We start from the raw sequence: 17,568 nt of genomic DNA on the forward strand, positions 1-17,568 counted from the left end.
GGGACCAGATGATCGCATCATTAAGCCCCACCCTCATGTGACGAAATGCAGCGAATCACAGACATGTAGATAGGGGCAGAGCCAAATGATGCGATTATTATATAATCACATCATTAAGTCCCACCCCCTCCCGACAGACTACTGATTAACGGTAAGATTCACCCCATTCTGCCCACTCCACTAGGAAGTGGGCATAATGCAGGCAAAGTGCCTGCTAATCTTACTAATCCGGGGTGTGGGAGGGTACCCAAAAAATGTTAGCTGTTGGGGCAAAGCATTCCGGAACTTATTAAATCTGACTGCATAGCAGCCCCCATAGAAACATATGGAGGCTGCTATGTAGTCGGAAATGGAGGGACTGCGGCAGATATCAGAGATATCTGCTGCGGTCGCTACATGGTAAATCCTAGGGATGGTTAATATTTGCGGGTACCCCCCGAAAACAGGGGGATAGCCTGCAAATATTGTTTAATAAACATGTCCCTAAGGGTTCTATGTACTAGGGGAGAAAAGTGGTAAAAACGGTAAAGGCAGAGAAAATCCCTGTACCCAGGGGTTAAAGTGGGCCAGAACGGGGTGGAACTGTATTCCGTCACTTCTATTTGGAGACGGAACCAGTTCCGCCTCCTGTGACCAACCTCAGCCCGGCATTACGTCTATCCTCATAGTTCAGAGGAGCAGCCAGGCAGACCAGACAGCAGCGGACACGGGAGCTGGTAAGTATTCGTTTTTTTTTATGTTGGTTTACCTGCTTCACTATAGGGGGCACTACTACAGGGGGCATTACTATTTGGAGCATTAGTCAGGGGGCACTACTACTGGGGGCATTACTCAGGGGACATTACTATTGGGGGCATACTCAGGGGGCACTACTACTGGGAGCATTACTATTGGGGGTACTACTATTGAGGCATTACTCAAGCAGCACTACTACTGGGGGCATTATTACAGGGGCATTACTACTAGGGGCACTACTTTTGGGGGCACTATTACAGGGGAATTACTAATGGGGGCATTGCATAGGGGGCATTGCATAAGAGGCACCACTCCTGGGGGCACTGCATAAGGGGGGCTCTGCAGGCTGCAAAAGTGTCCCAGATGTCACTAAGGGTAGAGGTCACTTACCGTTTGGTGTCTTCTCCAGCACTGGCTTTGCCTCCTCTTGCTGCCGTTATCTGCCTCCTGTGCAGTGAAGAAGCAGGAAGTTGGGACAAAGAAAAAGTCTCACTGCTACAGCACTACAAGAGAGAGGGTGAGTCCAGTCTCCTGCTTTGCTGCCTGTCATTGCCAAAGGGGGTGACTTTTCATTCACCCTCTTCGGCAGCACATTTCTCAGTACCCATTGTGGTAGCTGCCTCCTGCTTTGCATGAATAACATGAAAAGCAAGAGCGGCTTTGTCACTGCAGTATGAGTACTCTTAGTACATACGAGGCGTTCACTCAACCACTCCCCCACTCCCCCGTCAACACCCCTTAATGGCATCTAATGTCACTCAAGCTTGTGGGCCTGTGATGTGCTATGAGCGATTGCTTCATGATCGCTGTGATAGGTTTGCACATGCGCAGTACTTAAACATCATCGGCTAGCGAGCGAGCGAACGCCCGCTTGCTAAATTAAACTATTTAAATTGCAAGATGGATGTCTAAACTTTTCATATACAGTAGACGTATCTTTCACATGACAATTATTATTTCTTATTATTATCCTTTATTTATATGGTGCCACAAAGGTTCCGCAGTGTCTTACAAAGATACACAAGTCTCTTTACCAACTTATGAAGAGAATCACATTACTATTCCATGATGTTAGAGACCTTGCTCTTTCCTCTATCTTACTTTGTGACTTATGCATCCGAATACTTGAATAAGTTTGAGGATAGATAAGCACCCTGTTTGATATGTCATTTTGTTAGGTAAGTTAAGGGTTAAAAGCTGGAGGGGGGTGCGGTTAGTTATTGGTCATTTGAGGAGTATAAGCCTATGGTAGGATTTCTGGGAGGGCTTAGAGGTCCCATATAAATAGTATGGGGAAGGGAGCCATCTTCCGCTTTCCAGTTTATTCAACCAGGCTGGCTAAGTGTCATTTATATATTATATTTAAACTGCCTGTCTTTCCCTTGCCCATCTGCATTTTACACCTCATTTATCTACCCTTTTCTTACACCCTCTCTAGCTCCTGTCAGTATTTCTTTTATTGTTTATCTATTTTGCTTCCTTTTAGACTCTGTTCCACATTTTCCTCCTCCCTCCCCTGCTTTTGTGTTCATCCATCCCCTGTCCCCTGCCAGTATCTTCTCAGCCATGCCCAGCCGTTCAGCCGCCCCCCACCCCCCACCCGCCGCCTTATGGAAGCTCCCAGGCCTCTCGCCCTGCGGCCCCCTCGTCCCCTTCCAGTACCCCCCTCAGTTACTCCCAGGCCCCGCCGTTCAGCCAACGCCCTCCCCCCGCCGCCTCTCACCACAGTGGCTTCCTTTTAGCGGGGCGCGCCCTGCTATAGGCCGCGACCACGCGCCTGTCTGCGCTCCCGCACATGGCCCAGATCATGGCCGTCTGGCTCTCTGGCGGCGCCGCGAGTAGCTCAGGTGGCCACAGCCCCCCATCCCAGCACAGCAGATCACGGCCAGCCCGCTCCCTGCGCCGGCGGTTGGCCCCGGCCACAGGGTCACGGCAGCCATTTTATATATTTTCGGCCTACGCAGGGAGCCCTGCTTGGTCCTGTTCCCCCCTTCATCTGCCCCCTCTGCTCCAGGAGCAGGGCCCCCCCCAGCACTCCCCGCTGTTCTTTAGTAACAGGGTTTTCCAAGGCCCCAGGTGCCCCACCCAGCAATCTTTCCCCTGTTGTTTGCCGGCACCCAGGGGCGGGAGTTATACCCCTTCGCCCCGTTTCTGGCTCAGCAGTAGGACAGGTCCCCATATTTATACACCACCACACTACACGCAGAATGCCCTTGAAATATACTGCCCCTTACCATCCTGCCCCTTCCGTGTACCATCGTGTACCGTGTACCCCCTGCTGCAACTCCAGACCCTAACCCCCTTTTACAAGGTTTTTGCACCTTCCTATCAGGTTTTTTCACCCCTTTTCCCTGCCTCATGCCCCCGCACCTGCATATTCCCAAACTACACATATGCTGCAACCCCCCCTTCTGTCCCCCCTGCCTTCCCCGCAATCTGACCACGCCCCCCACTGCCACCCATTGCCCCCCCTGTCCCCCATTCCGCAGGCACAGTTGCTGTGCGGTCCAATTCACCAGTTACTGTTTCAAGCCCCCAGGTAGGAGTTTCTGATCTTTCCAGTCGCGTTATCGAGGTCCAGCAGATGGATGATGCAGTGGTATCAGCGAGTCAAATCATGGTGGGCGCACCATGCAGCGAGGGACAGTTGGCGAACGCTCAGGAGGAAATGTCTGGTCCTTCGGCGGCAATTTCTGGTGAACATGGTTTTTCTACATTTCGCAGCGCACATTTATCTTCCACTGATTCTAGCGATTCTTCGAGTTCATCTGATAGGCCGCGCAATCTCAAGCGTTACTTTGCGCAAAAAAATAAAATAAAATAAATAAATAATAATAATAAATAAATAAATAAAAATTAAGGCAAAGCGGGGGAGCCATAAGAGGTCTAACACAGTGTCGGCAACTAAGGTGCCGGATGCATCGGGAGATTAGGTTCACTGCGCGAATATGGCTCTCCTTAAGGGTTTAAGTTCTAAATTTAGGGAGCAGATCAAGAAGAGTAAATTTGTGCATATGTTTGCGGTTGCGGATTACGCAAGTAGGTCTTTGGATCGGACTTAGTCAGCTGGGGTAGTTGCGGAGGCGACATGTCGTTCTTACCAGAATTCGGTGGCGCGTGTATATGTTTTTGCGGCACGCCCCTTAAATCCAGGCCTGGGGAGTATGAATGTGCTAAAATACATGCACATGGTACACGGCTTAAACTAGTCAGCTAAAGGTACCGCTTGGTGGCAATATGACGCATTTAGGACACAGCAGGAGGGGGTGGCAGTATTTTAATTCGGTTTCAAGAACGTCGAGGTTTGGCTTGCAGTCAATCAACTGCCTAACGCACCAGCAGATTCCTCGGCTGGTCTGAAGCAGCCTTTTCTGATCCGCCCTGGATCTGCGGGCATCAGTTGCGTGCCGTGCTGCGCGTGTAATAACACGCAGCATCATGAGGGGCAGGCTGTGGATATTGGCATATCTGCATGCTCTGCGGGAGTGGTCACCCAGCCAAGATGTGCAGGGGGTCTGCGGCGCAGGAACAGGTTGAGGAGAATAGGGCAACGAGCATCGCTGAGGTGTTCAATGAAGCGCCGTTTCTGAGTAATTTGGGGGTTTTGAGGAGTTGGTTGGGTCGTTATCCCCTTGGGGAGGAAGCAGCCTTTTTTTGGGGGGGCAAGGTTTTGGCGTGGGTTGGTGTTTACCTTTGACATTGGCGATATCTGGGTTTTCTAGGAAGATTCTGAAATCAGCGCATGTCCATCTGGAAGTCGTTAGGTGTACGGTGGAGGCGGAAGCCAGGTTAGGGCGCATGTGCGGCCACCTTTTTGCATCCCCCCCCTTTTCTGAAAGTTTAGGTGCACCGCCTTTAAGGCGGCACCGTAGAGGGAACCGAGTAGATTTGGGTTGATACAGCATCTCTCTTGCCCAGATAGAAGGGTTGGGCTCCCATGCATGATGCCCATCAGATTGTCGTGTCGTTTGCCAATCTGTTTATAAAAAAAAAAAACGCCCTGGAGATAGTACAAAGTTTCGGGGGGAGGGCTCTACTAGCTAAGGCGGATATAGAATCTGCTTTACGGCTGTTGCCCATTCACCCCGAGTACTTTAGATGTGTGGGAATTAAAGTAGTAGAGCTCTATTACGTAGACTGATGTCTGTCGATGGGCTGTTTCATTTCGTTTACTTTTCGAGGGTTTAGTTACTTTTTTGCTTGCCGGCCTTGTTCGTCGTTAGTAAGGTCTACTTATGCGCATATATTACTTGGATGTAGAACCCGATACCTCGATAGGGTTATGCCACTTGTCTATGGAGAGGGCATGGCATTTCGGGGGAGTTGCTAGAAGCGTTCATTTCGGTAAAGAAGGTTTAGTTAATGTAGTTGCAATCGCTATTGGGTCCCCTCGGTTTCGCGTTTAGAGTCATACCTAGGAGTTGTTTTTTTTTTTTTTCAGCAGATGGCTAGGAGGAACCTCAGCGGGGGTTAGGAAGCCTCATAACCTCATTCTGCATCTCTTTGGAGCTGAGTGAGGTTCTGCGTTTTTGGTTGGATGTTTATGTGCGAATTCAATGGCGTAAAGATATGGCCTCCGGCATCTGTAGCCAATTCGAACTTCAACTGTTTACAGATGTGTCCGGTTCCTTAAGTTTTGGTGCATTTTGTAAGGGTGTGGTGCATGGAGCCCGGGCCGGTTACTTATGGGTTTCAGGGCCTAAACAAGAACATCCTTCTTTTAGAGAGTGTTCCCAATGGTAGGTAGCTGTAGGAGAGCAAGATTTGCAATAGGCGAATTCCCTTTTGGATAACTTAAGCGTGGTGTAGGTCGGTGCTAATCAGGGACGGACTTAGATCCGGCCTTATGGTTGTTGATGTATTTTACACTGCTAAGTGGGTAAGGAATATTGAATTTAGGGCATGGCAGGTTTCAGGCGCTGCAAACGGTATGGCGGACGCCTAAAATCTTTTTCAGTGGGACAGGTTCATTTTATCGTGCCTCCTGTTTAAATGGTTTAACCTTCCCTTTCCATGCCCGGCATTTCATTGGGCTGGCATCAAGGACCTCACACTGAAGTCATTGACGCCTAGTACATTAAAGACCTACACGGCGGTTTGGTACGATGGGCAGGGTCTTAGCTTCCAAGAGCGGGTGAGGTAGGTCGATTGATGATTATATAGCAGAGTTTGTCTGGGGCATGCCACGAAAGGGGTCATTCCAAGGCGGTTTGTCTTTAGCATTATCAAGTATCTCTAAATTTTTCCAGGCACGCCGTGGGCGGATCTGGCCAATTACATTATACTAAGCATGGGCAAGCTAGTTGCTGCTAATAAGCTTTATGTGCTAGCAGGTTTAAGGTTTAATAAGGTGGTTATTAAGCAGGTATTGATCTTATGCTAATTACATAGGTTTAAGACAAATTAGCTGGCCAGGGGGCGTTGCATTTCTATTCAGGCGCTTGCATATCTCGTGAATTTGTCCAGTTGCTCAGGCAGGGTGCTTTAATAATGTTCGCCCTCCAGGTGGCGGGCACTGGTTTATCCTTGCTAATCTAACCCCCTTTGTCCAGGTGGAAGTTTATGAGGGTGTTTCAGAATTATCTTATTGCTTTAGGTATAGCTACGGAGCTTTGCAGGACTCATTAATTTAGTTAGGGGCAGCAGCTTGCGCAGCGTGGACAGGTGTTTCAGTCGACTTATTAAAAACAGTTAGGGTGGTGAGGTCGTATTTAAAGGAGGATAAGTTGCACTAGGTAGTTGCGCTCCTTGCGAGTTTGTTGGGAAACCTAGGGGCCTTATGCCTACTGCCGCTAGGGATTCTGAAAGGATTTTCAGCTTTTGCCCTCAAAGAGGTTTTGCTGTTTTTCATCTTCAGATGGGTCACCCAACTATTTTGTTTCCCTTTCCTTGGGGTTAAATTGTTGTTGTTATTATTACATACCAATTTCTGTCTGTATTAAATTCCAATATCTGTCTGTATAAATGCCAATTTATGTCTACGTGAACTCTCGGACAGGTTTGTCCGGGAATACTAATTGTCGGGTGTGGGTAAATTCCTTTTACTGGGCTAGCCAGCACCCCTTGGATTTGCAGGTCCAATTTTTTGTTGTGAGTGGGTAAATTGCAATTGTTAGGATTACGAGAAATGCATTGGAAGCGCCTGCTAGATGCCCTATGGGCAGCAGACGAGACGTTTGGGGCCCCACTTGGGAGGCAATGATTTGGGCGCATGCATGGGTATTGAGCGGATATGGTCATTGCACACTTGTCATTTAGCGTTGGCGGACGCGTCATGCAATACCCAAGTTTTTTACGTTACAGGGCGGAGAGCTTTCATAGACCCAATGGGGCTAAACTCCTGGGCGCGGGGCTAGTGTGGTTGATCAGGGACCTCTGCAGTTTCCCTTTATTTTCAGGAAGGTCACAGTTTGGTGGCGGGCCTGGTTCTGCGAACCGGGCTTTGGCGGGAAGCAGTGCTCACGGGCGGCCTATTATTAGCGCAGGAGTGCCTGTGGTAGCATCTTTCCTTTGAGAGCGGCCAGTTTGTCACCGCCTAAAGGGGGGACATGGTCTTTGTTCCAAGGGAGGGGCCAATGCTGTGCCAATTAGGGGAGGATGGTACTGCCCCAGGTCAGTCTGCGCAGGGTAGGGATCCGCCCCTATTATTTAGTATTGGTATCCATCGGGCTGTGGCCTTGGAGCACTGCTTTCTTCTTGCTACCTATTCTAAAATTTCAATTTGATCAATAAATTCTGGCTGTGACCTCTTTTAATTCCATACACGTGTCAGTGTGTTTATTCCTAGGTTTAGGATTAAGTTAAATTAACAAAAGGGAATAATAAAACAAATGGGTGACTTAATGCATCCGAATACTTGAATAAGTTTGAGGATAGATAAGAACCCTGTTTGATATGTAATTTTGTTAGGTAAGTTAAGGGTTAAAAGCTGGAGGGGGGTGCGGTTAGTTATTGGTCATTTGAGGAGTATAAGCCTATGGTAGGATTTCTGGGAGGGCTTAGAGGTCCCATATAAATAGTCTGGGGAAGGGAGCCATCTTCCTCTTTCCAGTTTATTCAACCCCACCCACCCACCCGTTTAAGCTGGTTTCTATCATCCTTATTTTTGTTGGATCGTGGTTTTGTCTGTGATTTCTCCCAACAGGTAGAGGTGCAGCCTGGCGGGAAGCAGTGCTCACGGGCGGCCTATTATTAGCGCAGGAGTGCCTGTGGTAGCATCTTTCCTTTGAGAGCTGCCAGTTTGTCACCGCCTAAAGGGGGGACATGGTCTTTGTTCCAAGGGAGGGGCCAATGCTGTGCCAATTAGGGGAGGATGGTACTGCCCCAGGTCAGTCTGCGCAGGGTAGGGATCCGCCCCTATTATTTAGTATTGGTATCCATCGGGCTGTGGCCTTGGAGCACTGCTTTCTTCTTGCCACCTATTCTAAAATTTCAATTTGATCAATAAATTCTGGCTGTGACCTCTTTTAATTCCATACATGTGTCAGTGTGTTTATTCCTAGGTTTAGGATTAAGTTAAATTAACAAAAGGGAATAATAAAACAAATGGGTGACTTATGTGCCGCCTCTCATCTCCTCTTACATAATAACACTGTCACTGTTCCCGCACTAACATACTGATATGAGCATACTAATAATCTGATTGGCTACAGTTTGTTCAATATGTGTCCACTTCAATGGGTCTCTGGGAAAATGGAGCCTGCATCTTAGTCCCGGGGATATCTCTACTGCACATGCACAAGTCACTGGAAAAATTGCGTTGACCATTTTTCCTGTGATTTTGCTTGCTCTGCAGCGCTGGCCAGACACTGCAGAGCAGCAATATGGAGACTGCCGAGAGTTACGTTTAACTATATATGGGTGCAGGGTGTGCGGTGTGGGCATGCACAGCCTGCACCCATTATAGATAAGCCATTGAAAACAACAAAAGTGCCAGCTAATAATGGGTAGAGGGAGCACAAACAGATACTGGAAGTAAACAGTACTTAGACTTAATACTTTAACCTTTGCACACGTTCTTCGCTCAAGGGTTTTTGGTGACTCACTCATTCTATGACAACATAGGCATGCTCAAAGGTTCAATATGCTACCAATGTTTCCGATGCCCCTGCTTTTGTACGAGAGCAGCGGATGTGAGACACAGAAAGTTGGTCGTCTCAGTGCAACAGACAGCGGCTGAAACATTAGCAAACAGCAAGTTTGCTGTGTACAGAATCACAGTCGCAATGGCATTTGTGTGAATCTCTGAATCAGGCCTTTTGTAAGCAGTCATGAGTCCTCCCAGTATGTTTTTGCACTGTGAGAGTAAACTAGATCATCCAAAGGAAAATCACTTACACAGGGAGAAATTACATCGGTTACTCAGATTAGTTGGGGAGCAGCAATGGATAAATTGAAGGTCTTGCCACATATTTTCAATGGGTTAAATTTCAGAACCTTGACTGAGCCACTCAAGGACATTTGTTTTGTTCTTTGAGATATTGCTACCTACTGTAGCAACAGTAGATACACTTAGATGACAAGCATCCCTTATCTCTGCTGAAAGGCAGAGGAGAAAAATTGTTCCATCATTAACCTGGCAACACTAATATTGAAGCTGGGGATGCCCATCAGTTTAGGTTGTGCACAAGTCACATGCACACTAGGCAGTGCCACAGCTTCACTGATGTACATTTTTCTTCAGCGCTTAAGGATGGAGGATGCATTTCAGTCTCTCTGACTGACACAGTTTTTTCCTCATATAATTGTTACAATGACATAACAAACCTTGGCACTTCTTTCTCATATGAGAAAAGGATGTTTCAGAGAAATTTGTCAGCAAGAATACCTGATGATTAATTTACCTCAGATTTTGAGGGTAAAACTTTGATCTAATTATTCAGGTGTTTTTCCTCCATTTTATGGTAAGTATGTTAGTATTAAATAAAAATAATATGGATTTCCCACAGGGATGCCTGTTAAGTCAAATCTATTTTGTCGTTCCCTGGAATTGCCCATAGCAGGAAAAAGTATCCCATCTGGAGCCAAAAGAACAGTTCTGCCTGTAGCTGGCATAGTAACTTAGCTGGTGCTGGCATCAAGTGGAGACCCCAGGTTTTATTAAAGTGTCATTTCACGATAAACTCATTGTTGGTGCTTCATATATTGAATAATCCTCAAGTCCCTCTTTTGTGGTAGATGGGAAGTATTTGGGAGAGCTGCGGGCCTGATTCAGAGGTGAATGCAGTGTCGATGTTTGTGCAGTTGAGTAATTTTTTTGCTACATCCGCAAAAAGTCCTGGAAACCCTCACAGTGCATGCGCACAACTGACTTTACAAAGGACAATGATGCGTATGCAATCAAAATCCTTTCAGATGATGGCGGAAAGGGATGGGCATTCCTTGGAGATATCTGGGAGGAAACCTGTATTGAATGCAAGAAATGGCCAGGAAAAGTCGTGTTATGCGAGTGTCATGGGCATGTAAGTGTTCTCAAACACAGAGCCACAGAGGCCATGTTTAGACAAAGTTTAGAAGGAGATACTGTGCCCATGGACATTGTAATAGTGTGCCAATGGTGGTGTCTTTGAGTCCATACATTGAAAGTGGGTGTCTCAGAGATTTTGCATATTATCGCAGCTGCGAGTCTGAAAGATGCATTAGAGATTCCCTAAATAAGGGTTCTCCTGATGATGATGTGACTGCTGGTTCTTCTTACTAGCACCCACCTTCTCCTCCGGATAATTCCCAGATGTTGAATAAGAATCCTAATACCAGATCATGAGGACACCTATTCTCCTCACAATGGGCTTTGCATGAGCATTCTGAGGTATATAAAATTGATAAATATGCGTTCAGGTCCACACTTATAAAAGTATTAATTAGTGCACAAGAGTTTCATAGATTTGCAAGATGTGCCAACTCTTTTCACCCAGATATTGATGCAGCTCTTAATGCATTACTTAGTGGTAAACTATCTGCTGAGTCAAAAAGACTCTGAGGAAAATTCAATTATAGTCAGTCACAGTCATAGCAGGATCTCTACTACTGTATATGTCTTAGACAGAAAAGCAATGATAATTTGCCTGCTCACTTGATACAGTAAGTCCTAAGGCTCTAGACCAGAGGTTCCCAAATGCGGTCCTCAAGGCTCCCCAACAGTTCAGGCTTTAGAGATATTCATGGTTGAGCACAGGTGGCTTAATTAGTACCTCAATTTTATTTAACCACCTGTGCTCAACAATGGATATCTCTAAATCCTAAACTGTTGGGAAGCCTTGATGACCACGTTTGGGAACCTCTGCTGGGACTATGCTAGTAGTAAGACTCCTTTGCACCTAAGTTTCTGTCAGGAGTAAGCTCTTGTATAAGACTTATAGGTCCTCCACAGTGCTAAAACATAGAGCTCAGATGAGCTCATGAAGCACTTTCTGCAGGGGTGTCAGGCTTCTAGAGCTATTGGCTTGACCCATCCTTATACAGGCTATACCAGTCCATAGAATTCAGGTTATGCCGCTAGAGCACGGGAGTCTGGAGGAGGAATTCCATTAAATAGGGCACACATTCTACCTCATGAAATTTCTAAAAGAGGTAGAGTTTAGCACAGACAAACGGTTGTTAAAAACAATACAATTGTCTTCAGCTTGCAATTAATTAAATTTCTTATCAAATGCACATACCTTGTTTGACATGCAACCACTGTCTAAACTAAATCTTTACTCTACCAGAACAAAATACAGTTTACAAACCCATTTTTGGATGTCTGACAGCCATATTTTCTCTATAAAAAAAAAAAAATCAGATGGGTCAATCAGACCAGTATTAAATTAGTGCTAAACCGCTTTTCAAAATCTAAAAGAATTCATATGAAGGGTTTGCATGACATTCCCTTTCTACTAGACCAGAATGGCTTCTGTACAAAAGTAGGTCCATCTAAATATACCGAAACAACGGAAGGTTACAGTTTTATTGGAAAGACCTACTGTACCAATGTTTTGTAATGGTATTTTCCTCTCAAATACCCCTTATAAAATTTCCAGGGTAACACATGTAGTTACCCTGGAGATTGTATAAGGTGTGTTTGAGAGGAAAATACCATTACAGAACATTTGTTATACCTGGATGACTTGCTAATAGTGATTTTGTACTACAGACCTCAGGGAGAGAACCTTCCCTCTCTTAATAGAATTGGCCTTTGTCATAAACAGTCAAAATAGCTCAGTCAGCAGAGCAAAATCATCTAAAAGCAAGATCCCTATGTTTGAATCCTGACAGAGCTTCCCTGTTTCCATTACATGCTTTAAATAATGGGACCTAATGGGTGCCCCTTATTTCTCCCTAGGCGCTCCTCCAGAGAAATGACAAGTAATATAGAATTTAGCTCTGACTTTCTTGCAAAAGCACACAATGTCTCCTAATGAGATAATGGCACTAATTACTCCCTTTCGACTTTCACATACCTTTCCCACATGTGAACTCACAATCTCTCCTCAGGTCTCTCTTACACACCTGTCACAGCTACTCAGACATGGATTACCTGTTCTTCCATTTTATATGCAAGATTTCCAGTTGGGCTGTAATACCTATTCCTAATCACAATCCTGTGCTAAACCATCATCTGATTTTAACACAACATTAGTTGTATCTTCTCTGGGTTAGGAAGCTTTCTCCCAATGTAGAGCTATACAAGATGAATGGTCAGAGGAGGAAATTATCCTTCTTATTAATACTTTAGAACTGAGAGCTGAGAAATTAGATCTTCAATCTCTTGCATCCCCAGAGATACACAATGCTCCAACTTATCTGTCATATTGTACATACAGTTGTTATATGTTAGGACAATATGACAGCTTCATAAATAGAATGGAGGAAATCTTTCAATATACCTTTGCATGAAAGCTTTGTATATTTGTCAGTGTACCATAGAAAGGAAAATAATTATAAAACATACCTGCTGAAAAATATTAACTAATGCTAAGATACCCTTTACTCTAGTTTTGGGCTACCTTGACTTTCTTATCGGATACTGGGCCTGATTCAGAGGTGGATGCAAATCCCTTTGCGGCTGTGGTCCCGTATGTAGTGAATGTGAGAAAATATGCAAATGGCTGGGATTTGTATTGAGACACCTGCTAGTGGCATCTCAAGTCTGCCACTTGCATACAAAGGTGCACCATCGGTTGCACATCAGACTTTTGAGAAACCCTATGGTCACTCAGAATGTCAGTCGAAACATACTCACAAAACAAGCCTGCATTTGAGTGTCCACCACCAATAACTCCCGCAAATGGTCCTTGACTGTCAATCAATCTGCTTCCAAATCTTCACTAAGACCGCCATCTCTTTGCCAATGGGATACATGCGCTGTGCAACTTGGATACATGCGCAGTAGAAAAACATCAGTCAACTGCACAAGCAACTGCATTGCGATCACCTCTAAATCAGGTCCCTTGTGTCTTAATCTAAGAAACTAGCTTTCCTCTTAGTTTTAGCCTATGTGAAAAAAAGGAAACAAACTTACCTTAATGAATATCTCAGACTCATTGTTTTCTTAAACCCAGAAGGCTACCAAATTATTTTAAATGGTCATTTCAAAATGTGGCATAGTGGGTCTATCTATTCTGAGGAAAGGGTTAACCTCCTGTAGCCCAGGGAGCAACGACACCCTTTCCTCAATCAAGACCAGCTAAGGTATAAAAGCCTGATTAGAGGTGTTAGTCAGTGGAATGTGAGGGAGAGGTTGCACCTTTGGCAGCCCTCTCTATGCTGGACAACCTGAATCCTGACTTTGTGGTGAATACTCTGCTCGTTTGAACTGCCGTCTCATGTAAGCTGAATTGTTGTTCCTGAACTGTTGTTTGCCTTTTTGTAAGAAGCCATTACACTGGCTATGCCTTTTCAAGTCTAGAATAAAAACTTACTGGTTTGCAACATCTCAGTCTCTCATTGTTTGTCTGGTTCTTACCAGCTACAGTGCCTCATCCAGATTTTACCTTAGAATTATACATAGTAAAAGATGATATAGAACCAATCCCTTAGCATTTTATCTGGTTTATCTACTTACTTTGCACTTACCCAACTTGTTATAAAATATAGCAATTATTAATTTCCTATAGAATACCTTACTGACCAGCCAAACCCCCTATACTTAGAGGATGGATAGTTTATTGCATTACAGGGGCTGTTATTGATATTTATTAATTTAAGGGTCTCTCCAAGTATCAGCATACAGGACATTAAGGGCTCACCTGTAGTTCACTTGCAAAAGAAATACCCTCCCTTGGTTCTGGTCCTCTTCGTTCCATGTAGATATCCTTCTTAAAATAAAAAAAATAAAAAAATGTGTACCCATGGACATAGTACCATCCTCTAAGGACAGTACTTCGCGAATGACACAACTTCCATGGAAATGCATAGGCTGAACATACATTGGATAATAGAGGCGAGTCTCCTTCTCTCAGCCAATGAGCAGTTCCCAACATTGACTTTAATGTTGGGAATGCACTCTACTAACCTAACCTTTCCCATTTTGAAGTTAATGATGGGAGCCCCTCATTGGCTTAGAGAGGCGGAGGTCTTCTGTGTAAATATACTGTCATTTGGAATTTCACTCGATTTTTTTGGCTGGGTACCACCCCAAGTCAAATGTACAAAGCATGTAATCCAATGACTTAAGTAGTTTCTATGGTTCTTAATTTTGGATTCCCAGAAAGACTAGTCCCTGTTGCTTGCACTCACAGAACACACAAGTGCTGGACTTCATGGGAATCCATCCTTTTTTTTTAAAAACTGTTTTCACCTGATGGTTATTCTATCACCCCATGCCCCATTTGATGTTCATTTTGCAGACATGCATGTGCAGGAGCTGCTGTAAACAGTGATAACTAACAAGAAAAAGGTTTGCAGACCAAAGGAGACAGAATCGTCCAGTATTGTCAGGCAGTAAAAAAATGTGGCTCTCCACACAAACCACCCCAAAGATGTCTTTATTAAATATAGGGCCTAAGTACTTTGGGTAGTCCCCAAACTGTGGGTACATAAACCAGTAGCATACAAGCTATGGCAATATACATAAAATCACTAACTAACATGTAGCAGCGCTTGGAGTATATGGTCAGTAAATATCAAAGTTACATAGATAAATGCTGTAAAATGTGACAATCAATATTTTATTTATCATAAGATACATATGACACAATTTCAGTAGTGTATAAAAACTGCGCACTGGGGGGGGGGTGAAATAAATAGGTGAGAAATCCGAATGTACTGTACTGTGGTTAACTCCTTAAGTCCATTAAAGTACTAATATTACCGTAAATCCTGATATGCTGGATTAGTTACTGATTTTATGCATATTTACACACCAGGAGACTACCTGGCTCTGTGCAGCAGCTGGAGGACATATAGTCATACTATAAACTAATTATTAAGTGCATTTTTATATTTAATAAGTGACTCATAGTAGCGCTACAGTTTTTATTCATTATCTCTTAAGCTACGGCAATAACATTCCTTCTGGTTCCAACCAATGTTTCACCTCTCCCTTCTGAAACCAGTGGTGTAGGGCCCATTACCAAAACAAAAGGCAGTAGAGGGCAACCTGGAATTCATACCTGTAGATTCTGAAGAGACATGCAGTACCCGGTGCACTGAAATAACCACTTTTGGATTAAGTCATTTGATGTTCATGCACCCGCTCTGCTCTCCAACAACAGGTGGCAATGTACCATTAACACTAACTACAATTTTTTTCACTGACTGCTATCAAAGCTTTACGGAATGTCAAATCAATTAAGCTTAAGATACCTCACAGATACGCAGCTTACCAATTTTTTTTACCAAGTTGGAATTTAGTTTATCTGTTTGTGCTTCAAGAGTCTTGTTCAATTTCCCTGTTTGACAATTCAGCTTTGCCTATCATGATTCTACATATATACCTCATCCTTCACAATACTTCCGTCTCCACCACTGACCTCAGCTGTGTCATATTTCGGCCCTTAAAAAACACTTTCTTACCTCTGCGGTGCCTGTCCAGACTAGCACTGAGGTCCTCTCGCGCTGTGCATCACTCCCGGGTAGTACAGAGGTCCTCTAACACTGCACAGTGCTTCTGGCTGGTGCTGAGGTCTGTCTGTGCTGCTCCTGCTCTGTCCGCTCAGTGTCCTGTCACTGAGCATGGAGATGATTCTCTGCAGCTCCTTGCTCACAGTGTGTCTTCCCAGCAAGATGGCACACAAGCTGCATGCCAGAGTTCCCTCCTAAACCACAGTTTGGGCACAGCCATGTCAGACTTTGTCACCTGACACTCTTCATCCACTCAGAGCATGGCTCCCAGACCAGCTGATAGCAGCATCCAATCCCTGGGGATCCACCTCTATAAATTCCATTTACTGACTGCCATCTGTTGCCAGTACAACGTTGCTTCTTGCTGAAGTTACAATTCAGTGCTGAGCTCCCATGTACTCTGTATCTGAACGGTTCCAGTCCATTATATCCAGTTCCTATATATGGTAAACAAGTCTCTTATACCATCTTGCACACCAGTCTGGTTTTACCACTGAGACTTGTTCTTACGGCCGCCATCGGTTCCAGCCGATACATCCAACCATTGGTCTCAACCGATGCCTCCAGCATTGGAATCATATCAATTAAGTTCTTCAATTCTTCAACATCAGTCCCAAACTGATCAAGTTCATCAATTCATCAACATCGGATTTAAACCCATCAAGCTCTTCAATTCATCAACATCGGTCTCAAACCGATCCAGCTTTCAATCCAACATAATCGGTCCCAATCCAATTCTGCACATTCCTTCAGTATTTTATGTCCAGTTACATTCCAACCTCCTCTTCAATCAAGACATTCTATTCCTGTTCTCGCCTCTGGGCCCATCATCCACTGCCATATCTCTACCTCCTCACATCTATATATAACGAAGTCCTGGCTCAAACCACCTAAGTTCATTCACACCTCTCAAATCTCCTCTTCAGCCTCCCACACCTGTTCCAACCCAAACCAACCCTCAGATGTGACACCCATCCTATCAGGAATAAGGTGCTTGCTGGTCATGGTGTGCCTCTAATAGCTATCTGAAACCAAGTGGTTCTCTCCTGGGAGTAACAAATAACACTGTAATTCAATGCAACACCTGTGACTAACAGCCCTTATTACATACCACCCAGGAATGAGATGTGACTGCAAGTATTGATTGTGAAGCATGTTTTGGCCAGGGACTGCTTTCAGTGTGTAAGGAAAATAACACTGCTAGAAGCATTGTTTCATTAACTAGTGTCATTGGATTATGTCCTTGTAAAGAGACCAAGCTATAAGTACTTTAAGCTCTAGTGAGCCACAGTTATGTCTGTTTGACAGATATTTTTTCAAAATAAAAATAGATATTACACTATATTTCTTTATTCTGTATCTTCAGATGTTCTAAACAATAGTATGACTTTTCACTTTAACTAAATGTTGCACTGTTTGGAATTCTTATTCCCTTTTGCCTGGATCTTGTTATAATACTGCTGCAGTTTTGGAATAGTTTTTCAATACCACATTGTTTTTTAAAACTATAAGGCTTTTAAAGGATTTTCAGTGTAACAGTTTCCCTTTTCTAGTTCAATGATTAAAATAAAAAATATGAGTTTATCAATAGGTAAAAAGGGATTCACTAACGTCAATTGTAATCACATCCATATATATAGTTAATTCAAGTAAAATAAATTAAAAATCATAACCATATGTATCAAATTTCTAATCGACTAAACATTCCCGTCATAAATTAAATTGTAAATGAATGAAGTAGATAATAGATACTATAGAATAGAAATGAATGCCGGCCTCAGTGGCTTGAAT

The sequence above is a fragment of the Taudactylus pleione genome, unplaced genomic scaffold (assembly GCF_031769625.1).
Source record: "Taudactylus pleione unplaced genomic scaffold, aTauple2 ptg000093l, whole genome shotgun sequence".
In the NCBI taxonomy this organism is placed as follows: domain Eukaryota; kingdom Metazoa; phylum Chordata; class Amphibia; order Anura; family Myobatrachidae; genus Taudactylus; species Taudactylus pleione.